This window comes from Heloderma suspectum, chromosome 7 (genome assembly GCF_057233095.1).
Source record: "Heloderma suspectum isolate Gila_16-S chromosome 7, 16-S_ref, whole genome shotgun sequence".
NCBI lineage: Eukaryota > Metazoa > Chordata > Lepidosauria > Squamata > Helodermatidae > Heloderma > Heloderma suspectum.
In genome coordinates this window covers 75,267,080-75,293,750 of record NC_139464.1, presented here as the reverse complement: position 1 = coordinate 75,293,750, position 26,671 = coordinate 75,267,080, and the positions used below count along the sequence as shown (strand labels likewise).

Here is a 26,671-nt window from a genome sequence, read left to right as displayed (position 1 = left end):
ATGCCATGATCCTGATCCAAATTACCCCCTCCTCAAGCTTTTTGAACAAGAAAAAGGTGTTGAGAGTTCCAGCCATGAAACACATTATGTCATCATTCATATTGCCAGAGTTGAACATGAAGGAGTCTTGATTTATTCTACCACTTTTTAAGGGAATGTATTCTGAGCCAACCCAAATATTACATTATTATATTGACCTAGTTTTATTGGCTTTACTTTCAGTACACTTCAGGCACTGCTGGGTTATGCTGAGGACCTTAAATCTACCTCAACACTTTGGCCACAATCCTGCACTGCATTAAGCACAATTAAGCCAATTGGTTTCAGTGAACATAAACAAACTTTAGCCTGCCTTGGATTGTGACCTTTAATGTGGGTTCATAGATCCAACATGCATTTTATTAGCTTCCTTTTATTAGTGAGGCCCATCTTGACTTGCTTAGACTCTATTGATCTCTGAGATCTGGTAAAATGGAACCTCTTCATAGACCTGCTGCATCTTACACTTATTTCTCAAACTTTTTGAACCTGGAACCTCCTAAATCTGCTCCACCTTCTGGTGTCCTTCATGCCACATACAAAACAAGTATCTATGGGGAAACATTATTTGAATAGTGTATCAGCTGTTCCTGAGCAACTTTCTTCCTGAAAAAGTTTGGATTTGTGATGATGAAGTAGTAGGATTCAGTCATGCCCTACAAATCCAGTGTCAGGTTGTTAAACCTATACAGTTTTTAGCTGATGGAACAGAAATCTCTATTTAGGATGCTCTTCCTGCCTGGAATTTGGCACCCCACCCTTCCAGGTGTCCCCCATGGGAATCCCAACTATCTTTTCACATTACTTATTGGTCCACACATTGTCCAGTGGGGAACACACCTGTAAAGGTGACAGGGCTGTCCACAGCTCTGTGGATCCTATGGCAGTCTGTTTAGCCATTCAAATTGATAGCCAGGAACTACAGTAAGTAAGGGTGCTTCCAGATGAAGCTTTTATTGTGCAATTTCCCTGCCTCGTTCATGGATTTTATGAGGAGTTCAGATGACAGTCTTCCACTTGTAACCCTCCCGTGTTTTCCAGTACTGCTTCCATCTATTCCTTTACACAAAATATCTGTTAAAGAGGAAAAGTTGGAATAGCTACATAATGTCTCTTGATTGGAAGCACTAGGAAGTTCAATGGTACTGCTTAGCGAGGATAGTATACTTTGAAGTGGAGTTCACTGAACGTTCCAATGTGTGGGCAACTATTACACTGGACTGTAGATGTCCTCTACACTTGTGTAGACTCATAATTGAACAGGACAAGCATTTGTTTTTGGTAGGGACCTATAGAAAAAGAGCAAGCCCTTTGCCCTTAAGACAGTCACCAATCAACTGCAAGGTGTTGGAGGAAATTTCATTTGATAACACCACATCATGAAACAATGAGGCACAAGGGGTGAGTTTCTAGAGTTCAGAGAAGCATTTGAACTTTTTATTTACCTGCCTGAGCTTCTAACCTTGAAAGGTTTGGCCCTTGTTTGTATTTAGTTTTTTAGAATGCCTCAATCCAAGGCATTGGATTAAATCGTGCTTGTGGTTCCTCCCATCTCCCTTTTGTTTAAAAAGAAACTCCATTCTAACCATTTTTCATTTTAAAAACTACTTGTGATAAAAATCTGATGATACCATCACCTGTCCCAGACTCATGGCTCTGGAATTCTGTTAGATGAATTGTGTTGTCTCCCTTTCCTCTGAATCAGAGCTACATGCTGACTCTTGAAATGGCAAGAATTTGGAATCAGACAGGTTTGGAAGTAAGTCCTGTCTGAACAGAGATGCTTCTGAATTATGCTGCCCAATGTGTATTTGCCTCCAGCAAGGAGTTCCAGAGCCATAACATTCTTTACTTCACCAAAGTTGCGCAACATCTCTGGGATCTTTCTTCCATGCCTTCCATGGTTCCCTCCCCTGAAAACAGGGGCTATTAAATAAATATACATTTTTGTTATAGGGTATATGACCTTAATTCTTGAAACTTCTCACTAATATATTAGGAGGAGACAGAGTTTATCTAGGTCAGCTTTTTCAGTTAGTTTAACAATAAGAGGTGGCAATAGGTATTTTTTCCATAGGTGATATAAATTGGGCTATACAAAAGATAACAAGAAACATCTTCAACTACCTACTTCTCACAGACACATGGAATTTCCGGTGCCTCATTTTTTCAACCACTGCCTAGCTCAGTCCTTTGCCTTTTCCCAACCACTCCCTCCTCTTTCGCTCCACGATCAGGTGACTTACTCTGGAAAATTCCTAATTGTAGTAGATGCACTTGGTATATATTTGTAGACTGGGATTATAATCACAACGTCATTTTATTAACACACACACACACACTCTGAATTTGTGGAAGCTCTAAAAGTCATTGGAGTTATAACACAGATGACATTTCACTAGAGCTATAGAAACTCCTGTTGCTATGATTTATGTGGTCCTGAACTAATTGGTAATCAAAGAAGAATGGTTTCCACTGCAAATCACTTCATGTTTGGGGCCTCACTGGGCTATAGTAACAATTGAATTGGAACCCTGGCCATGTGGAAACCATTTCCAGTAGTAACCACATAGCTCCAAGAACATACAAATCAGCTCTCAGAAGCATCTGCCTGGTATGCGCTGAACTTGATGGACTCCAAGGTCTGGGCTGATTAGTTTTTATGATTAGGACTACTTGGGTAGTGTTCACATGAGCAAATGGTTCAGGAATAGGACATAGACTCTTTGTTCTGCTTACAGTGGCACAGGAACAGAGCTCCAGGGATTTAGCCAGGGTCAGTACCAAAGGCAAGGTCAGAAGGCAATCTGAGGTGCAAACACTGGGAGGTCCAGAGAAGAGCTAGATTACCAGACAAATACAAGGCAGAAGCCTTGAGGGGAAGGTGTGACAGCCATCTCTCCTGAGGGCCCAAGATCCCCCTGATCTGCCTCATGGTCCCTCAACACAGGCAGCTCCTCCACGATGTTTGGCTTGAAGGGTCTCTAAGACATCCTCCGAAGGAGAGTTCTTCAGAGGGGCCATGACATCCTTTAACAATCACTTATGTTTAGTAGGGACCATAGCTCAGTAGTCAAGCACACTTTGCACACAGAAGGTCCCTAGCACCTCCCATGAAAAGGACCAGTCAAGACCTCTGAGACTTGGACTGCTATGACCAGGCAACATAAACAGTACTGGATAGATGGACAAATAATCTGAGCTGGTCTAAGGCAGCATCCTATATTCTCAACGTAACACTGGGCAGTATGCCATGCAGTCACAATGCTAGTGTAAACCAGCGCTAGGGCAACACCATTGGCACTTGCTGGAAAAAGTAGTGATTTGCCACCGAATTTGCATTGCCGAAGTTTGGCAGTAAACTGCACTGCTGAAATTTGGTGGTAAATCACTGCTTTTTCTCTTTGCCTAGCAAAATTGGTTTATGCTAGTGCTAGCATTGTGACAGCACTGGATATTTCCCATTGCTAGAAAGTTTACAGAACCATCCTTTAGCATCTGTTGTGCACATACACAGTTTGAGATGAATTCTGTCCTTACTGTAAAATATTGCGCCATTTCCTAGCCTGGTGAGTGAATTACAACAGCGATCAGTGCAATCAGAGGCCAGTTTCTTATTTGAATTAGCAGATTCCCTACTACTAACTGTGAAACAATTGCATGCTGTTGTGCCCTCTTCACTGCATTGTGCTCTTAACACTCAGCTCTTTGTTCATTGTTGCATACCAAAGGAAACATTGGAGTACGATTGCTCAGTTGCATAAGAGAAGCAAAAGTTGTTTAATGAGTTGGTGAAAGGGTGCTGAGTATGAACATTCATCCGGATTGTATTTTGCAAGAGTCTGAGTGATGCAATGCCACATAGATAAAAATGAACCTGGTAAAGGAGACCTCAGCTCAGTTAATGATTTATAAATGTAGCATACACTGTGCTGCCTTGGGTGTATTTACAATAAAGCTGCAGCCCACAGTTAGAAAGGAATGTGTATTTTATTTAGTCATTCATAATTAGCACTTCATTGATAAAATGAGAGATGTGGGGTTCAAGTTTCAATTGTAATAAAACATGTCCAGAAATTAATTGCAGATTGCTGAGGCTGGTTGGTTGCTTGGTGGTAAGGGATAGGGACTTTGTTTTTTTAATGCTAAAATGCACTTACCAGGCAACAGGACACAGACCTAGAATTAACACATGTGACCTTGGGCTCAGTTTATTCAGTTTATCATCCAATCCTATACCAACTTTCCTGGGATTAAGTTCTATTGAACTCAATGGAACTTACTTCTGAGTAGATACATATAGGATTGTGCTCTTAGTTGTTTTCAATTATGTTTTCTCATAATTTTCTCTTTAGGGTTCAGCAATAAGTGGCACAGCTAAACAAACATAGTCAGGAGTTTTTTATAAGGTTCTATCTAAGTCTTGGTAAAAATGTTAAATATTAAAGCTATCCAGGTTGATCCATTACAGCTTGTGATAATGAGTTCCACAGATAATTATCTTCGGAAGTACTTCCTTTTGTGCTGAATCTCTTACCATTCAGCTTCATTTGATTACCCTGTTTGCAGCATTATGAAAGAGGGATAATGATGATAAATAAATAAATATTTACATTTCTGTTGTGCTCAATAGCCAAAGCCCTCTGGGCAGAAACAAAACTTAAAAACTATAAAATACAATAGCATAGTAAAACATTGTGCAGTAACCTATGCTACTGCTGTGGCTTGATCTGTTGCACCAGGAGAATGGACTGCTAGTGCAATGGAAATGAATAGTTTCTAAAATAACCCATGACATGAGTGGATACGCTAATTTCCAGAATGGGACAGGTCAGCAGAGCTCTCTTCTGTGAGCTCCACCAACTGCCCCATTCCGGAAATGAGTGTTGCCACACATTTTTGGTTGTTTCAGAAACTGCGAGCTCCTGTTGCACTAGCAGTCCATTCTGATAGTCCAGGGGCAGTACAGAATTTTATGCAGAATTTTAACCCAGAAGCAGGCCTTCGCTGTGGTGGCACCCACCTCATGGAATGCCCTCCACCCCCACCCCCAGTATTCGGGAGGCACCACCTGTGGTGTGGTTTAGGTGCCAATCATAGCTGTTGTTCAGTCGTTAAGTCATGTCCGACTGTTTGTGACCTCATGGACCATAGCACACCAGGCCTTCCTGTTCTCCGCTCTCTCCTGGAGCGTGCTCAAGTCCATATTCATTGCATCGGTGGTGCTATCTAGCCATCTCATCCTCTGCCGTCCCCTTCTCCTTGTGCCTTCAGTCTTTCCCAGCATCTTTTCCAGTGAGTTTTCTCTTCACATTAGGTGGCCAGAATATTTGAGCTTCAGCTTCAGTATCTGTCCTTCCAATGAGCACTCAGGGTTGATTTCCTTTAGGATTGACTGATTTGACCTCCTTGCAGACCCATCTCTTAACCCAGGCCTCCCTTGATTCATTGTGCTGCCTGGTGTGTTTGTTCATCATGGTGTTGTAAATACTGCTTTTAATGTTTTTAGAAACGTTTTATGTAAATGTTTTTGTATTGATTATGATGTTTTTAATGTATTTCAATCTTCTTTGTAAACTGCTTAGAAATCTTTTTTAAATATGGTGAGTGGTATATACATCTATTAAACAAACAAACATTATTGCACAGGGTGACCAAGACAGTTTCTGTCCCAAAACTAGGCCTGAAACCTGATTGAAATGGATCTAGATAATAGATCTATTAGATCTCCAAGGCTATTGGAGTTGCCCAGCTACCTCTCTCTCAATCACCTTGTTGAGGAAGGTAATGTTACCCACTGGTCTGTAGTTGTTAATGCCATTTGGATCCAGACTACCCTTTTCTTCAGGAGTGGTTGGCTTATGACAGCTGATAAAGAAGCTGGAAGTGCTCCCTCTCTCAGGAGGGATCTCTTGAACCCAAACAGACATCCCGTCCTTGGTAGATTTAATAAGCCATGAAGGCAAGGGTCAAGTATTCAGGTGGTGATCTGGACTCAACCAAACACCATGTTCACATCCTTAGGCTCCAATAACTGAAACCCATCCAATAAAACTGGACCAGAGAGTGCTCTAAACATCTCTACTGACGTTCCATTAATGATATTGTCAGTTTTTATTTTTGCTTCCTTTCCTAATGATCCCCAGCATTGAATGTGCCTTTTCATAGCATGCACACACTTGGTCAATCTTCCCATTAAATGACCCACCACAACCCTGAGATCCCTTTCTTGATCAGTCATCGCCAGCTCAGATCCCATCACTGTATATGTGAAGTTAGGATTTTTGTTGCCTCAATGTGCTTCACTTGACACTTGCTTACTCGCAAATAAGTGTTAACACTTTTCTCCAGACTCTTTAAAGAGACTCACAGCAAAGGCCTTGTACAGAGACAGTTAACATACATCAATTTATTTAATTAAAAACAATAATACACATGTAATTTTACGTGCATAACAATTCACTTATCACCAAAACAATAAAACAGAGCATAGCCCTCCAAAAGTTCTGTCTTTCAGGTTGAGTCCAGAACAAAAATATAAATAAAACTTCACTCTGAAGCTTGATTTTTCTGCTAGCCGAAGAAAGAAAACAGTCTCTACTCAGGCTTTCTTCACACAGAGCTTTTCTCCTGCGATTGAGATTGCTCCTTCACAGAGGTTTGCGAGCTCTTTACATGACGCCGTGACCCTCCAGGGTGTCTACTGCACCAAATACCCTTGGTTCCGTTCTTAAATAGATCGCAGATAATGGGCTATCAAATTACCCCATTGTGTTCCACTTGAGTTCCCTCCATGAAAGGAGGAAAAGTGGCAAGAAGAGGAGCGAGATCAGTGAAAGATAATGGAAGACTCAGTTATGGGGAGAAGGGGGGGAAAGGGGAGGGGGGAAAGGAAGTGGGTGAAAAAGGGAGTCGTCATGATCCTGCATTTAAAACAGAAGCAGAAAGTCCCGTTTTAAATGCAGGATTTTAGGCTGGTGTAGAGATGCCCTCAGTTCACTCCAGGGCCCCATCTACATGAGCCTTTTACTCTAGGGCGGCTGAAAGTCGAGGTCCCTCGGGATAGATGACAAAGTTGCCACTCGGCAGCCATTTGTGGTTTTCTCCTGGAAACTGCAGATTTCCAAAGTGGTGTTTTGCTGTGATTTGGGGGGTTTGCTGCTGGTTTCCCTGAAGTTGCGGGCCATCTATCCCTTCCCTGAACTGACTTCGCATTTTGTGGTGGGCGTGTTGTAGGCACGTGTAGTGCTTGTGTCGCTCTGTGACACCCCTTTACTACCCCCATCCCTTCGCAGCTGCACAGTTACAGAGGCACAGAGAGGCGTTTTCAGTTATTTAATCACGCTTTCCCACATTTTTGCATCTTCGTACCAGTTGCTTTTGGACTCAGTGCCCAAGGGCCGGGGGGGGGGGAATCTTGGGGGAGGACCATCTTTGCTCCGGCCACCATTTTGGAGCAATGGGTAGGGACATACCGCTCACAGTTGTGTGAACCATCGCGAGAGTCTCGGGCTGGGGAACTGACAGATGGCGTGGAAATGAAGGAGCATAGAACAACAAATTTTTAACTAAGAGGGAGGGAAAGGCACAACAGAACCCCTAAAATATAAAACAGCCAATGAAGTGTTGCGCCCCCACGCTCGCAGGACTGCACAGCATTTAAGTATAATGGCAAAAAGGAAAGGGTACTGTGAGTCTGTTAGGGAAGCCCGCAGTAAATCGCGAATGTATCGCAGGGGATGCTAGTTCGAAGCCGCATTGCTGTGCTTCGAAACGCATTGGTGTGAAAGCGGTGCCATGTAGATGGGGCCCAGCTCCACAGCAATATTCTCAAGTTGGATGAGTCCAATAACACAGGAACAAACTTTGTAAACAGCCCCTTATATAATATAAAAGAACATAAACAAGGAACTCATAGTGTTTGTTAAAAAAAACAAAAGGCTCTTAAATTCTTTTTCGAAAGGAAACCTGCCTACTAGCCTGTCTCAAGGGTTCAGGGTCTTACAAAGAGGAGAAAGCAAGCTTCTTCCACACGGCATTTTGGTAACTGCCTAAAATGGTGGCCACACCTTGTCTCACTCTTTTACTGGGGATGCGCAGGAATATTCCCATTCAAAATTCTTAAAGAAAAATATACCAGTGGGTTATATTAGCACACATTGGGATTACAGGCAGCTTTAGTATTGCCATAGTAAACTTGATTCAGAAATGAGAAGTGTGTGAACACAGGACTTTTTACAAGCATCTCTTAAAAAGCAGAGGTTAATCCTCCAATATCCACTGGTAACTATTTTAGCAATAACTCTCATCAGGACTGAGTAAGCTTTTATATTACCCGAAAGGCAAAGTATATTATGGCCTTGGTTTTGAAGACATTGGTACTTGTTTAGTCTTTCTAAACTGGACTTCTTGACATTGGCCTAGATCCAAAAAGCCTCTTAGTGCCCTTGTTTCCCTCTCACACTCCTTTGTTCATTCCCTAATTCCACACAAACTCATCTACTGTTACCTTCATTTGCTTACATTTCCCACTCCTGTGTCTGTGCCTACTGCAATGCTCACCATATGCTCAATCCCCAACCCCAGGGGAGGGATTCAGGGTGAGCCCAGCATATCTAGCTGTTTTGAAGGGTGGACCCAGCCTACCTAGCTGTTATTATCTTGAGGTCTCGATTTAACTCTTTACGTGTGTTACATTAACAGGAAACAACAGATACATTTAGCATGTTAACAATGGAAAAATACACACACACCCATTCAATAGACTACAGTAGGCTTCAGAATGCCTCAGATTTTTGTGACATATTGTACTAGTCCGAATTAGGGTAGCTTGGTGGTGATCTCATATCAATTGTGGGGGACCACCTTCTACTTGAATTAAAATTCCACTGCTGCTCCACCCTGCGGTAGTTCATTGACACAGACTCCCTCTAAGGCAAACACAGCCAAACCCCAGAAAACCCCAGGCATACCTGGGAGCTGGGATATCACATGACCCAGTAGCCCTCCAGTATCCACAGCTGGGCAGCTGACTAGAACAATGAAGTGGAATACATAAGTTGCCTTCTATCGAGTCAGACAATTGCTCCATCTTGCTCAGTATTGTCTATACTGACTGACCATGGCTGTGTCCACGTTTTCAGAGAGTCATTCTCAGCAATAGTTGGAGATAGCAAAGTTTGAACCTGGCAGCTCTTTCATACAAAGCACTGAGTTATGGCTGTTACCTTAATGGAAGTGGCTCCCACCCCTGCACCTGTCTGTGGGACGAAGAAGGTGCCATGATTTTGAAGCTGTAGGTGTGGAAGCTGTTTTGATTTGTTGCAGCTGGAGTCCATTCAAGCCCAACTGGGGCCCTATACTGGCCTTGCTCCCACATATGCCTAGTGTATGACAGTACTGTTGTGTTTCATTAGCATAAATCACCGGCAGGCTTTAGATTAGAAGAAAGTGCACACAACCAGCCCATGTAGGCCTGCTGCAGTAAGTAAACTGACTTCCTGTCCCAGCACTTCCTGTTCCCTTGTTAGATCCTGAGTGTGTCCACCTAGTTCCATTAGTCATGGTAGTGTGTCTGTCACAGTACAGTACTGCAGTTTTGTGGATTGCACTCTATACTTGCAGCACCCCTCCTCTTTCTCTTGATTCAGCCCATCTCCTATCATCTCTCAGATGAGCTTGAAGACCCTCTTCTTTATCTGCAGTGCAATGCAAGTGCAGCGTTTAAAATATGCCTGTTCTCTTAACACTCCAGAGGTGCACGCTGTCTGAGAACATTGCATTCTTTATTGTGATGTTTGTGTGTATTTATTTACTTATCACATTTATAACCTGACTTTGTATAAAATGTTCAAGGCATCTTACAATCAAAAGTAAAGCAATTTAATCATATAAAACAAGAATGGCCCCACAGCATTTAAAAGGTTGTGTGAGAAACTGGCCCCAGAAAACATAGGCCCACACTGTTAGGCATACATGTTCTGAGCCCAATGTCTCCTCCCTATGATCATTTAAGCTAGGGGAATGCCCCCTCGCAATTTACAGGACTGTGGAGGGGAGATTGCCCTTGAGGAATGCACTTCCTCTGCAACCAATTTCCCTGCACCTTCAGCTACATGCTTTCCTCATTGGTCCCCACTAGGGATGTATGAGAAATTCGTTTCAGTTCATTTCAAAGATGTGCAGAATTAATGCGTACATTTGGAAAAATACGCACAGATTTTCATGCGCAAAGACAAAAACAAAGTTTTTCTGATATGGACTTGAGTTGGAATGAGTTGGGATTTGGAGAACTTCTGCAAGCGCAAGTGTTGCTGATTCACACATCGCTAGTCCCCACTGATTTATTTAAAAAATAGAATCTAATCCATGCCAAGGGCTGGCTAGGGTACGCTGGGAGTGGTAGTCCAACTAATCTGGAGGGCACCGGGTTGGGGAAAGCTAATATATGTAGTATAGGATAGGATATATATATACTGTACAATGTTAGCCTATACTAAAACAGCATTGTTTAAAAATGCCCCACACTTTAATTGCGGCCATTGAAAGCACTGTAAGCTCAATGTCTTACAATATTAATGAAAAACATACAGCCTTAGACTGTGGTGAGTCAGTGAGTGTCTAGGGCAGAAGTGGGGAATCTGTGGCTGTCCAAATGTTCTTGGACTCCAACTCCCTTCAGTCCTAGCCAGCATGGCCAATGACTGAGGGATGATTGGAGTTATAGTAAAAAAATAACTGGAGGGCCAAAGCTGTCTCACTAATTGTCTAGGGAAACAGAGTTTCACACAGTTAATTGAATATCCCATGTTACATCCCTCTGCATTGCTTGGGTTGATTGCTTTAAGCATGGCTTGTTTTTAGACTTGCAATATTTTATATGTTTTTAAAAAATCGTTAGCTAAGAGTAGTTCTCAAAGAAGAATAGAAAATAGATGAATAAATGAATACTGGATCTTTATAGGAAAGGATGGAGGCTGTGGCAGCCACAAATTTAGCTGAGTTTGTTAATACCTAATTTATTCATTTTTTGCTGAGTGGGGGACATGAAATATAGTGAGAAGGGAAATGGTAAGGTGTATGTCTTGAGTGCACACATCCCAAATGCTGCCATTCTTTTGGTGTAGACTGTGGGCAGCATGTGGCTCTTGTCCTGCAAACATTTGTATGTGCTTCAGCCTAGATGTGTATGTGATTGGTAAGGAGATCTATGTGTTATAAGATTATTAAGGGCTTCATAAATGCATTTATAGGTCAAGAGTCACATATCTTGGAAGAGCTGGCCCTCTTTGTATTCTCTTTCATGATTAAAAAAAAATGTATTGGCTAGCTTGCTTCAGTCCTTCAAGAACAACAACACCCTTGAAGGACTGTGATGATTGGCCCTTGCCATGTAGCTAGAGTCCTGGAGGAAGGTGGCTTTGGCCTCCTCTCTCATTCTGTGCCTGCAGGACATGTGCTATGACAACAGTTGGATGCCTCTGAGGTATCCATAACTCACAGGCCATGGAAATAGATAGTTTAATTTTGATAGGCAATGAGAATGTTTGTTTGATCTGCTTTAATTTGCATCTACCAGTTGGAGCCAAGTTCTGCTCCATGGGAACAGGATTCATCATGCAACTGGGAGAAGGATTTAGTGGACTAATTTCTAACAAAGCTGGATTATTTCTCTCCTTTGATACTGCAGTGTTCGAGGGACAGGCACACATGTCTGTCCATGTGCATGGTTTTCTGCATCAGAACACAGAATTCTTCCAAACCTATCAAAAGGTTATTGTTTTGTTTATTTTCTGTTAGACATTATTTTCTGGATTGCTTTGGATTATTGCAAGGGATTGATTTGGTGGGAGGAAAAGAATCAGAGAATTTAATACAGTTTTACATAGGAAGTAGAAAACAAGGTCATTGATGAAAATAGCATTCCTGCATAGATTCCTCCCTTCTTCTAATGCAGCCTTCCCCAACCTGGTGCCATCCAGATGTGTCATGCTACAGATACCATCATCCCCAGCCATCATGACCGAGGACCATAGTGGCTGGGAGTGATGGAAGATGTAGTCCCACATAACTGGGGGGCATTAGGTTGGGAAAGGATGCTCTAATATGTAGGATCAGTTACTCAGTGTCCTGACATCAGGCTTGCAGCATCTCCTCTCCTCTCCTCTCCTCTCCTCTCCTCTCCTCTCCTCTCCTCTCCTCTCCTCTCCTCTCCTCTCCCCTTTTTCTTTTTACTAGAATCCTGGGATCCACCAACCTGAGCCAGAATTAAGACTTCTGAGTCCAGAAATTTGTTCTGAGTAGAATATCCAAACCGAATGGAGTTCAGTCTTTCCACACAAAAATTCTTTCCTACGTACCCCAAACTTTCTTCATTTCAGTAGTATAATTTGGGGCAGTGGGGTTAGTCACTGATGCTATTGCTGGTGCCACTATTGTGAAATAAGTGTATTTATTATATATTTATTTATTATATTTATATCCCACCTTTCTTCCATCATGGAACTCAAGCACTGACCAGACCCAGACCTGCTTAGCTTCAGCAAGGTGTCTGCTTCACATGCTTTCAGACCATGCCCTGGGACATAAGCGTGTGTTATAAGCATTTGCCAAACCCTTGCAAACCATCTAGATACTTGCCTTCTGCCCACCTTTGCTATAGACACTTACCTGGGAGTAAGTCCCATTGAACTCAATAGCAATTACTTTTGAGTAGATATGTATATGATTGCACAGTAAATGGCTTGTGAGAGGCTGAGGTATTTATTTATATAGGATGTTGGCATATAGGATTAATGTCACATTCTGTTCAGTATCGTACAGATATTCAACAAAAGAGGATAAATCCTCTCCAAGAGAGTTCATTGTTTTTAAAGGGCCTCATCTATATTGTATTAATAATATGGAGGACACTATAAATGAAATATTTGGCAAAGGTAATGAAAATTAATATGTAAAAAGTATTTAAGGCATCACTTCAAATATGTATATTGTAGAACTATTTATTTATTGTTCCTACCCATCTTCCTTTGATTTTATAATCTGAACCAGTCTTTGCAAATTTCTATTAGATTACTTTATCCTAATAGTTTTTATTTTATATCTTACTATTCAAATCATTTTTTATATTTTTGCTTTTATTTTTGCAAAAGTGTACAGATGGAGGTAGGATAAAAAGGCAAAAGAAAATACCATAGATGACTTACATAGGATTCCTTTGAAGCGAGTCACATTTATTTGTGTGAAACCACTCTCATTTAGGGTGCAATCCTATGCAGGTTCAGATAGAAAAAAAATCCTGAGTTGTAGGACTTTTTTCTGTCTAAACCTGCATAGGATTTCGCCCTTAAGGTATCGCTAGAAAGCTTTCATAAAGACAAATGCCCTAATTATTCCCAAGCAACGCTGCTGAATACTCAGACTTTCTTTTAATACTGTTGCCCCCACCCCCCACACTCTTTTTGATTCAATAAACTGGTCTGCACTACTATAAACATACTTCTATTCACTGAGGGCATTTTACGAAAGCATCCAACAACAGTAATGTATAGATAGTTAATCTAGCAAATGAAAATAGAAACAGTGGGAGCCAGGGCAGAAAATATCAATGATTTGAAAAGGAAAACAGGCTGAAATTCAGAATACTACATGCTTTACAGTGCAATGTTATGTATGTTTACTAAGAAGTAGCCCATTGCACTGTGTACAATGTAGGGATGTATGGATTTTGTTATATCTGTTCCACCTGTGTTTCATGGATTGTCAAGCGTCTTTTGTTCTATTGTTTGCTCATTGACAGAAATTGATTTTTGGTAGGAGAATTTCATTCTACTTATGCTAATTTGTATGCGCTAATATGAATTTGAGCAAATCTCCGCAAAAGTGAAAAAAGTGAAAAATGTACAAATCCCACCCAAATTTGCATTTTCACACTTTAGCCTATAGGGGAAAATGTGAATTTTTGGTCAGTAGTCCCCCCCCAACCCATATTTTTGTACAACTAAATTTGCATACAATTCCAGGAAGTAAAAAACTGGTCCTCAAGCCCACAGAAACTGTGTTACTTGGAAAAAGTCAGTTCATACGGAATCCGTGGGTTGGATTCATAGAAATCTGAACTCATTTAAATCTGTTGTAGATTTCTCCAACATCCCTACTACACTGAAGCTTACTTCCATGAAATTGTGTAGAGGATTGTAGCCTTGGGCTGCTGCTGCTGATTTTTAATAAGTATTCTCTGTGCCACATGGCAAATCTGAATTTTAGAGGACTATTCAGGTAGGCTATATACCAAGATCTTATTCTTCACTGGCAGGCAGCAAGAGTTACGATTACAAATAAGGTGAAACCATGGTGGATAGATTGGGATCTTCTTAGAATCCAGCACATTTCAGCCACAATTTTGGAGTAGGGATGTACAAGAATTTTGTTTCTGTTTGTAAGTCATGTGAAAATGTCCTGTTCGCAGTCGTGAATGTGGACATGAACAGGAGCACCTTTTTTGAGAAACATCCACAAATTCCCAAATTTGCAATCATGTTCAAAAAATGCATTTTTTTAAAAAGCACACTTTGAAATGCAAATTAAAAAAAAAAGCATTTTCATGGTTTAGTCAATGGAGGATAAGTGCACACATTTGAAAAATACGCCCAGAAATGCACACTTGTCCTGTTTGAATGAGCTGAACCCATTTTCAGGGGGTTCAGGTCGAAAATGGGAGCAAGCTTCAAAGTGATTTTCAGAGAGTTTCGGTGAGCTCAAAAATTGCTGGTTGTCCCATTCCTGTTTTGGAGCTTCTGTCATTTTTGTAGCCAAGGACCACAGCATTTACCCCACAATGCCAGGTAATGGCACTGGCCTGGTGGATGTTCCCAGTTTCAGTCCCTGGTATCTCCAGTGAAGCCATTACAACTCCCATGTGCCCCAAACAATGCACAATGGTCAGGGATTGGGGGCCAGGGAACCAATGATCAGGGATTATGGAAGTTGTAGTACAAAACATCTGGAGGGCACCAGGTATCCTACCCTAATGCTGCGATAGATGGACAATAATTCGTTTGACCTGTATGAAGCAGCTTCCTACCTTCCTAGTGTTCAGGCTATTTTTAAAGGACTATTTCAAAAATCACTCCTCTAATAGTGACCCTAAGAAGTACAAACAGCCATGGTAGCCATTAGTGACCCTAAGAAGTACAAACAGCTCAGTAGCCATGGAATGTATAATAACAATGGGAAGAGAAATAACAGAGCACTGCAGGAACAGGGAAGAGTGGAATGCCCTGCTTGGAGAGAATGGCTGGCAGCAACCCTGAAGACGAATGCTCCTTTTAGGGCAGAGGACACACTGCAACCTGTTGTTGCAAGTCCCACTTGTATTTACTTCATAACGTATAATGTATGGACATAGCCAAAATTGTACTCTAAAAAAAAATGGCCACAGTTGACTCATAGATCATATATTTCTATTAATGTATTTCCCCCCAGTTTTAAAATCAGAAAAGCACTGGGAGTTTGAACAAAAAAAGCACTCTGAGTATATCACAATGAGTTTGCAAAGTGAATGACCTGGTTCGCATGTAATGGCTATGGATTAAACAACTCATAGTTAGGCATGGCTGTGCCAGAATGAGCATGCTGCCTTCCACCTGCTCTCCTGCTTCCACTTTTCAAACAACCCAGGAATGCCCTTGTAAGGGTTCCCCTTATGACTTGGACCCCCTGTGCAACTCCTTAAGGCTGTCTTGCCTCTTCAAGAGTCCCACCTTCCTTCTTTTACCTTCCCCTTTCCAGTAACATGGGGTTTAGGCTGTAGATATGGGGTGAATGACACTCTAGACACAGGGTTTAACCACAATAGGTTACTGGTAAATTAAAGCAAGCAAATCACAATAAAGATGAGTGATACAAAAGGCATTAAGAGAAAATAAAAGTTACAAAATGCAAGTTCTTTACTCTAGCTGTACTTAGACTTTTCCAGGATGCTTCTTCCTGCTCCCTCAGGCTCTGGTCTCCTGACTCTGTCTCTTACTGGCTCGCTCACTCTTTTTTTACACCCACCTCCCTCAAAACCAAAAGTATTATTTCAACCCTGAAGAAATGAAACTTAACTGGGGAAATGAAACTGAAACTTAATTGGGGAAATGAAACTACTCCTCTCAGGGATACCTCCTCCCAACAAAAATGCCAGGCCTCTAGGCCTGGCCTTTTTCTTTTCCTTGACTTTGTAGGCCTCAAACTTTCACAGCCTCATTCCTGAGTTGTTGTGATATGCAAATCTGGCACTCTGGGTTGTTTAGAGTTAAACAACCCAGAGTTTTAACCCAACATCAAACCATGGGTTAAAACTCTAGGTTATTTAATCCTAAACCACTCAGAATGCCAGGTTCATGTGTCATTAAAACAAGAAGTGGGGCATTCCTGGGTTGTTTAGCAAAGCAGAAATAGGCGAGCAGGTGGAAGCCAACATGCTAACTCACTTCTGCATGCTCACAAACAACCCATGGGTTGTTTGATCATGCAAACTGGATCAATGTGTAACTAACTATAGACTGAAAACATTGCTGTTGTACTACTGCCTATTTTTACCACTTTGAGCACCATTTTTTGGACAGAAAGATGGAATACAAAATAAATAAATAATATTTATTAATAATAAGTAAATAATAAATTAAATAAACTTACCCATCTGAAATGGTTGGGTTGAGGGTGAAATTTTGCATGTTCTTTTAAAAACTTGAACACAACCATTGGGGGTTCTGAATTTGATCAGAGTAAGTGCCTGACCTCTTCCTATGTCTGTGGGAATAACAGAGTTGGCTTAGATCAAGAAAACAGCTACAGGGAAAGGAGTTAGTTATCTCCTTCCCAATACCACTGTGCCAATCATATTTGAAGCCTCCCCCACCTGTTGCTGCATTAAAGTAAAAATGTTGGAATATCTCATCATGAACCTCTCACAGAATGTGTAGTCCTAGGATTGCCCTGGTGCAGATGATTAGTCAATTGGTATAATCAACATCTGACACAAGACATCCTTGATCTCCAGTGAACAATTATCCTTGGTCTTGCTGAATTTAGCATTTTGGTTTCTTGTACCATTACTGGGTTGGAAAGACTGGACTGAATTTCTTCCACTGAGGTGAAGTCAGGGGCACATAAGCCTATGTTATTGGGAATTGCAGTAGAATCCACACTTTTTCATATGTGAGTTAAAATGTCCCTTTGAGCCTTGCTCCAGCTGTTTGTGACATTCGTGAATGATGTTACTGTAGGTTAGAACACAGGGGTAATGCTGAATGAACAACCCCACCATTACAGTCACTTTATGGATCAACTGGAACCAAAGCCAATGTAAGCCTCGAACAAGCAAACAGGCATCACTAAGTAAATCAGTTAGCTAGTACAAATCAATAGACTAGAGGTGAGGGTTTGTGTGTGTGTGTGTATATATATATATATATATATATATATTCAACATCACGTAGGCTTCTAGTATCCTTTGAACTGGTTTGGTTTGGTTTAACATTCTCTAAAATTGCCAAATAGTTCTTAGTGAATCTCCATATCACATCGCATGTGGGATCAGCCATTGTTTCTAGTTAATATATGTATGGAATGTGAAGCTAGTACACTGCATTATTTCCCCATTTTCTGAAGCCATCTATGCTTTCCTTTTGACTATAATGGGTGAAATATCTGCCCTCTAGAAAAGAGATCATAATGCAGCCTATTCATTCTGTCTTGTTAGCTTTCAGCACCTCCTAATAATAATACTGGTAAAACAAAAGAGTAATTCACAGACCAATGTTTTGAATTGAGGATGTATTTCAAATGAAAATAAAAGGAACTTTTTGTCCTCAAATGCACTTATAGGATGTGAAATTTTACCAAAACATAATAGGAAAAGCACTGGCACATTTGTTCAATAATATTATTGTGAGTGACAAGCAAAAAGTAAAAACAACAAAAGAGTCTTGTGGCACCTTAAAGATTAACAAAAAATGGAGAGGAAAGATCAATCTTTGAAAAGAAATAGTTCAAAAGGAAGTGGTGTTGAATAATAAGAGTGAGAAAACACCTCTACTTGCTTTGCAGAAATTGTCTCTGCAATCCTCTGCTGATTTTCAAACCTTCATTTCAAAATGCATAATTTAATGCATTTCCAGCCTGGGTATTCTGTCCCCTTTTAAAGTTGCTGTCCATGAAACTGAATATAGTAATTAAGGTAAGTGTTCAAAGGACATTATTTAAAATTCCCTGGATTTTGATCTATGTTCCCAGTTATGCAAAACCTGCTACCAGATTCCTTGCAACCTACCTCAACCAGGGTCCCTCCAAATGTTGTGGACCACAATACCCATCAGCCCCATCCAGTAGTGTCAATAGTTGGGATGATAGTAATTGTAGTCCAAAACATCTGGAGGGGCCCCGGTTGACAAAGGATACTGATAGTGTTTACCCATTCCACCCTTAAAGCAGTCTGATGTTTAGGCAAGAAGCTTTTCCGTTTTTATGAGGAGTCCATTTTTGCATTGTAAAAATTCCTGTCTTATTCTATTGGCTGAATGTAGCTGCCATCTATTAGTATCAGTATCAGTATTGTGCCTAATGTTGCACTAAGTGCTGTAGTTCTCTGCCACTGCCACTAAAACACTGCTAGATAATAATTTACATTTCATAAAAGTTGGTGATGGTGGGATCCAGAATTCATGAAACTCAAGATAGCAAAAACTCAAGATGATATCCTTTCAATCTGGGTTAGACAGTGCAGCATGGTTGCTATCTCCTGATTGTGTATTTAAAGTTACAAACAGAAGTATCTCCACACCATGCCACCCTTAGACAGGAAGTAAAAAAGTCACTCCCATTCTGTTGATCTGCATGTGGAACTACTGGCCTCTCCTGTGCTCATGAAAAGCAGCAATAATGGTCCTTTTGGTTGGTGTGCCATGTTTGCTTGTTGAAAGCAATGGCATGTACTGAAATCCCTGGTAGGAAAACTGAAGTGATCTTACTACTTACAATAGTGCATGCTGGTAAATGACAGTTCTAAACCAACTGGTTTATATGCGCAACACTCCTTAAGTCAGAATAAAACTATGATTCTCGGAGCTTGTCTATTTTCTATTCCTCCCTCCACAGTAACATGATCCATGGCTTAATGTGAGCTAGAGCTGCTTGCCAAAGTTCAGCCCTGCTGCTGTAGGACCTCTTTGAATAAAGTTTTGCATGTAGCTTCCATTCAAATGAAATCTTGAGCTCTGACCTTCAACCTCCTTGCCTGCCAACGTTAGCTGTGGGGATACTCCACAAGCCCAGCGCACTCCAGTATCGTCACCAATGATGCTTTTAAACAATACAAGCAAAAGGTCATTGATGGAATTTTCCTATAGTTTACTGTGTGTGCGTGTATATATAGAGAGGGAGAGAGAGAGACAGAGATTTCTCCAGTGTGCTTAAAGTGTTTGGTTAGGGTGTCTGCTGTTGTGGGCGTGCATTTGTTTAACAATTCTCTCCTTCTCTGGGCTTGTTATTGTTATGCAGTACAGCTGGAAAATTGAGATACGAATGTGTGCTTTGTAAGATGACATGAATACTAATTTCAAGCAAGAGATAAATCTTGGCGACAGGTGGACTTTAGTTTCCTGTTATTTGTGTCTGCATTTTAAGCCAAATCACCATAAAATATTTTTAAAATGAAAAATGTAGCTTAAAGTTTTACATGTATTTTTTGTTTGTTAATTTTCCTCCTGCACAATTAAGAGAAGTTGCTATTGTCTTCCACACCTGAATCCTTTTGGCTTCCCTTCAATCCTTGTGCTTGTTTCAGTGGTTTCATGTGTTTTTTCTCTGTCTCTCAATTTGAAAGGGCATAGAGATTTTTTTTTTTATTGGGAAGCATGGCTTTCAAGCAGCATAATAGTATATCACATTGGGAAGGGGATAGGGTCACTTAAAAATAATAATGGCAAAATATATGCACACTGCTGCAGGACTGTACAAAAAGGTGAGAATGATTTTCTGCTCAGTAATGGCAGCCATTTTGTGGCCATCTGAGACTCACCTTCTTCTTACCCCATCTAGCTCAGTATCATCTTCACGGACTGACAGTGTCTCTCAAGCATTTTAGACAGGAGTTTTTCCTGCCCTACCTGAAGATGCCAGGCATTGAACTGGGGCCTTTTGTATGCAAAGCAGATGCTCTGCCACTGAGAACTGATGAAGAGGTGAGAACTGGGCCTTTCCCCAGAATTCATCAAGATATTTAGGATAATAGTTGGCAACTTCATGAAAACAAGTACAAAATAAGAAATCCCTGATAAAATGCTGTTCATCTTGGCAATTGTCCTCTAAAACATTTGTCTAAGAAGCCACACACAATGTGGTAAGCCCACCCTCCTCCATGAGAAAGCCTGAGGGGACAGGAGGTTGAGGAAGAGAGGTGCCCTGCTTTTGCTTCACTCAGTGAACCTTTGGACCTGGGTTGTTCATCTGAAGTCTCACAAGACCCAGGATTTAGTCCTGTGGTCTCATGAGACTTCGAGCAAGAGAACTGGGCCCTTTGTTCCTGCCTGAAGTGTCAGTTGGAGCAAGGTAGTCAATGTGGCCCACTCACATGCCCACTTGGTCAGAGAGGCATGATGGGCAGAAAAAAAAGCTAGTCTCATTCGGGAGTGCTGGTACGGTGGATTTTTTTGTGGCATTCCCTGGGGTCTTCCTTCTCCTGGGTTATCACAGCTTCAGTTTGGCTTTTGTGAACTGTTTATTTTTTATCACAATTTTGGCAGAAGGACCAGTGTGAATTTAGAAAGTGGCACTAGTATGGCAAGAATGGGAAGGTGCCTGGAAGGTCCATCTCTGCTGAGGTGGAGGTTAGTAACACACTCATTAGAGTGGTATGGCAAATGGAGAAGGTCTCCTATCCATGGTTGTGAAGATATAGTTCAGCCAGCAAGGAGGGCTGGCCCAAGGCATTTTGCTGCCTGAGGCAAAGGACAAGATGGTGCTCCCTTCTATTCCATTTACGTGACTGGCATTTAAACCTTACTTCAACACTGGCAACAGGATAGGGTCCACCATCACACTTGAGGGCAGCAGGCTAGTTTAGGAGCTGCAGGACAGCCCCTAAACTAGCTGTGTGTGCCAAGATTGTCCCCCAAGAGAGTGGAGTGGCTGGATGGTTCAGGAGGAATGGCTGGGGGACTGCACCTGCTACCTAAGGCAATTGCCTTACTCTGCCTAATGATAGGGCTGGCACTGCCAGAAGTGTTTTCAGGGGACCTACTTCACATATACTTCTCACTACATGGGAAACAGGTTCCTATCCATCAGGTATAGCTCAGGCTCCAGGTTAGTTGTGCCAGGGGACACCACAGCTGGCTATCCATCCATGTCACCCTCCCTGAGCATCTCATTGAGAGGGGAGAACTATCTGCAGGGCTGCCCCAAGACATTTTGTTGTCTGAGGTGGAAATGCATCCCCGCACCCACCCAAGTGAAAGTGCATAGTATCCAAAGCCAGGCAAGTTATTTTTGCACATGAGGTGGAAAACCCCACAAGCATCTCTCCTCATCCCTGGCAGCAAAAATACATGATTAGCAAATTAAATAACAATTTGCTACCCTTTCATAACACCCAAAATAAAATGCCTGAGACAGCCCCTCTACCTAACATTAGGGCCAGCCCTCACTATCCATACCCACACTGGTTTTAGCTGATGCAGGTATGCCATGCTCCTTTGATAAACACTGTGGCCTGTTTAAGCCCAGTTATTGGTATCTTTCTCTTTCCCTCTCATCTGAAAGTTCAGTACCTGTTCATTTCATTTATTATATGTATTTCTATACCTGAGAGCCAATGTGGTGTAGTGGTGAGAGTGCTGGACTGGGAGCCGGGAGATCTGGGTTCTAGTCCCCACTCGGCTATGGAAGCTCACTGGGTGACTTTGGGCCAGTCACAGGCTCTCAGCCCAACCTACCTCACAGGGTTGTTGTTGTGAGGATAAAAAGGAGAGGAGGAGAATGTAAGCCGCCTTGGGTTCCTTGCAAGAGGAAAAAAGGCGGGATATAAATGCAATAAATAAATAAATAAAATAAATATACCGCCCCATAGCCGAAGCTCTCTGGATGGGTCACAAAAATTAAAAACCATTAAAATACATTATATAAAATATAAAAACCATTCACATAATGACATAAAACAAATAACACACACAACAACAACAACATATATCTAAAACAATTTAAAACAATCAGCCAGAGACAATCAAGAGACTCATTATACGCTGCCAAATGCCTGAGAGAAGAAGGCAGTTTTAACCTGACGTAGAAAAGATGACAATGTTGGTGCCAAGTGGGCCTCATCAGGGAGATTATTCCATAAATGGGGAGCCACCACCAAAAAGTCCCTCTCCCTTGTTGCCACCCTCCAAGCCTCCTTCAGGGGAGGCTGTCAGAGGAGGGCCTTAGATGGAGTGTATGGGTCAGTTCATGCCAGGATAAGTGTTCTGTCAGGTAGTGTGGTCCCAAGCTCTGTAGGGCTTTATAGGTCAAAACCAGCACTTAGAATTGGGCTCAGAAGCATATAGGCAGCCAGTGCAAGCGGGCCAGAATCGGTCTTATATGTTCAGTCCTTCTGGTCCCCGTTATCAGTCTGGCTGCCGCATTTTGCACAAACTGCAGCTTCTGAACTCTCTTCAACAGCAGCCCCACATAGAGCGCATTGCAGTAATCTAACTTGGAGGTTACCAGACCATAGACAACTGAAGCCAGGTTATCCCTGTCCAGATAGGGGCATAGCTGAGCCACCAACCAAAGTTGGTAGAAGGCAAACCATGCCACTGAGGTTACTTGAGCCTCCAGTGACAAAGATGGCTCCAGGAGGACCCCCAAGTTATAACCTGCTCCTTCAGAGGGAGTGCAACCCCATCCAGAACAGGTTGAGTTCCTTCCATCCAGTCAGCAGAACCACCCACCAACAGCATCTCAGTCTTGTCTGAATTAAGTTTCAGTTTATTAGCCCTCATCCAGTCCATTGTCACAGCCAGGCACTGATTTAGCACATCTGCAGCCTCACCTGAAGAAGATGAAAAGGAGAAATAGAGTTGTATGTCATCAACATACTGATGACAGCACACTCCAAAACTCTGGATGACCTCGCTCAATGGTTTCATGTAGATGTTGAAAAACATGGAGGGATAAAACCAACCCCTGCAGAACGCTATACTGGAGAGTCCACAGGGCCAAGCAGTGTTCCCCAAGTACCACCTTTTGGAGCCAACCATCCAAGTAGGAGCAAAACCATTGCAATGCATAGCCTCCCACTCCCAGCTCAGACAATTGCCCCAGAAGGATACCGTGGTTGATGGTATCGAAAGCCCTCAAGAGTTCAAGGAAAATCAGCAAGGTCACACTTCCTCTGTCTCTCTCCATCAGGTCATCATACAGGGCGACCGAGGCTGTTTCCATGCGAAAACCCAGCCTGAACCCCAACTGAAATGGATCCAGATAATGAGTCTCATCCAAGAGTGTTTGGAGTTGGTTGGCAACTTTAAGAAGTACTAGCTTTTAGCAAGAAAAATCCTCAAATGTAGCGCTCTATTTGGGCTGCACAACCGATTCCACATCTAGTTCATAATTTTTAGAGTGATCGATTGCCACTTCTAAAGTGGAGTCGAAAGAAAGGCTTTGAATGTATTTTCAAGAACATGAAAATCCTTTTCAGATGGCTACTTTGTTTTGAACATTTCAAAACTCTCCCAACCTTGAAACATTATTAAGGCATGAAAAACAAGTTGGGAAGCAGAGAGATTTCAGTACAAAAGTTTGCGACATCATAGTACACCTGTGTTCAGGCAATTACGCCTCTGCTCAACAAAAATCCAATACAGGAGTGTCAACAATATGGGGGAAAAAGAGTGGGAGGAGGTTTTGGAAGCAAAACACGAGGTATGGGAGGTTTGTTTGGTGTAAGTACTTCCTCAGATTTTCCAGGGAACTAATGGAAATATAATACTGCAAATGTGGAGTCTGCCTTCCTCCTTTACGTTCGTGGGAAACTCAGCTAAACAGGATTGTATCTGTTAGGGCACATTTGACAAATCTGTCAGGCTTCTGCACATTCATTCATTCCATAGAAGAGGAGTGGGCAGACTTCATGCTCCTGGGATCTACTTTATTTTCCTACTAGAACCCTGAGATCCACCAACCAGAGCCAGGTGCAGAAGACAAACACTTAGAACTGAAGAATTCTGAGCCGAGGAATTTGTACTGAGTACCAGAACTGAGTTGAGCTCACAGTCCTTCCATATAAAAATCCACTCCTGCTTACCCTCCTTGCTCTGCAAGCTTTCTTCATTTTAGCAGTATAATTTTGGGAGATGGGGGTAGGGGGAGTCATTTATTGTTGCTCTTGTTACACTGTTGTTGTTGTTCAGTCGTTAAGTTGTGTCCGACTCTTCGTGACCCCATGGACCATAGCACGCCAGGCCTTCCTGTCCTCCGCTCTCTCCCGGAGCGTGCTCAAGTTCATATACATTGCATCGGTGATGCTATCTAGCCATCTCATCCTCTGCCGTCCCCTTCTCCTTTTGCCTGCAATCTTTCCCAGCATCAGGGTCTTTTCCAGTGAGTTTTCTCTTCGCATTAGGTGGCCAAAATATTTGAGCTTCAGTTTCAGTATCTGTCCTTCCAATGAGCACTCAGCATTGATTTCCTTTAGGATTTAGCCTTGTGATATGTTCCATGGGGTTTTCTTGGCAAGAATACTGGAGTGGGTTGCCATTTCCTTCTCCAGTGGACCACATTTTGTCAGAACTCTCTGCCATGACCTGTTCCTCTTGGGTGGCCCTGCACGGCATAGCTTATGGCTTCACTGAGTTACACAAGCCCCTTCACTACAACAAGGCAGTGATCCATGAAGGGGTGTTACACTGTAGGAAGTCAGAAATCCTTGCAGATACTATTGCAAATCACTCAAGAGAACTAACAGCCGATCCTCATCTATCTCCTGCCCACCTCTGATGTAGAAGAGGGAATTTCAGGTGTAGCTTCCACAACAAGCTGAAATTCCCTCTTCTACACAAGTACTAAAGGTACAAGAGCTCTAGTCTCTTTTGCATCTGGACACCCTACTCTAAGGAGGCCACTTACACATTGTCATTGAAGAGGAAATGCATCACCAAAAAGGAAGACAAAAGAGGACAGAGACTCCCCTTTTGCATAAAATTGGAATATGCTAAGTTATATGCTAATTTATGTAGGGGTCTTAATTTGGGGGGGAAAAGTTGTAGAGTGAGTAAAATCAGCCCCTTCCCTTTGGGATTTGAATCTATATACTTTTAAGCCATAGATAACAATAGATGGTGGTATGTAAAGGGGAAAAATATATTTATAATTGCTACACAACAAAATAGATGAATTCCTGGCTTCAACATCAAATTGGAATTCTGAGCCATAAAGTTTCATTAAATTTGTTTGACCTTTAATGCCTTTAGTACTACATCATAGTGTTAATAGTGAAGAAATAAAAAAATGATTTCTTTAAGAAAAAGACAGGGGACTTCTTCACACAGAGCTTTTATCCAGCTATTGAGCTTGCTCATTCATGGAAGTTTGCAGGCCCTTTAGATGAGTCTGTTACCTCCAGGGCATCTCCTGCACTATATGACTTTTATTCCATTTTTAAATAGATTAGAGATAATGGGGTATCAAATTACAGCACTTGTGGTCAGCTTCAGTTCCCTCAGTGAAAAAGGAAAAGCCACAAGAAGAGGACCTAGATCAGTGAAACATATAGAACATTCAGATAAGGGGGAGAAGGAGGGTGAAAAGGAAGCAAATGTAAAGGGAGTCCCTTGTGATCCTGCATTTAAAACGGAAGCAGAATGCCCCATTTTAAATGCAGCATTTTAGGCTGGTGTAGAGATGCTCATTATCATTTTTACATAATGACTGGAATATCTTGCCTGTGCAAAAATTAGTTTAAGTTTGTTTGATGCAAGTGTATTTGGTTTCAAGAGCTTTTGAGAAGCAGTACACAAGTGGTGCTAAATCTTGAGTGCATTCTTTCACCTCCTACAAACTCATGGTTGTTCCAAAAGGTAGGCTGCCCATGTAAGCTCTGTGGGGTTTTTTGCTGAAGCCTCAGTGCTATGCCAAAAGACTAGACAGAACATCTGTGATGTGTGACATATATATCCCAAGAATCAGCTGTTATGCTAGGTAGCAGTTGTCTCAGAGTCCTGCTGCTTCCGTGTTCAGTATAGTCTGGTTTCATTTTGAGATCAACCATTTGACCCTCTGTAAGCAAGTCACTGTAATTCTTATAGCAGGATTCTTTCATCTGTTCCAGGAAGCTCAAAGTAGATGAGGATAATTATTCCATCTTCCTCCTCTACAGGAATTGACCAAATGGCTAGCTATAGTGGGGGAGGACATGTGGAGCCCTGAAACAGCACACCAAGGTAAGGGGAAGGAGAAGCGACGTTAGCACAGAGAGGATGTTGTGAATATTTAGGATATCCAAGTAGCCAGGACCAGCCCCTTGGAGATCATAAGGAAAATCAAATCCTGTTGAAGTCGGCTAATGTGAAGTGGTAGACAGAATGCTACCTGGGAAGATATATGATGAGAT

The 26,671-nt window shown here is 41.9% G+C and overlaps 1 long non-coding RNA gene across 2 annotated transcripts in view; it reads left to right on the top strand.

Moving 5' to 3' along the window:
* The window catches only part of LOC146339962 (uncharacterized), a 102,529-nt gene that overhangs the window by 32,046 nt on the left and 43,812 nt on the right, over positions 1-26,671 (top strand). The window contains exon 1 of one of the 2 annotated variants that reach the window (XR_014784418.1): positions 24,653-26,501. The exons of the other annotated variant lie outside the window; for it this stretch is intronic. This is a non-coding gene — a long non-coding RNA (uncharacterized LOC146339962). Of the gene's footprint in view, positions 1-24,652; positions 26,502-26,671 lie in introns of those variants that run through there. 2 annotated transcript variants of the gene reach the window in all.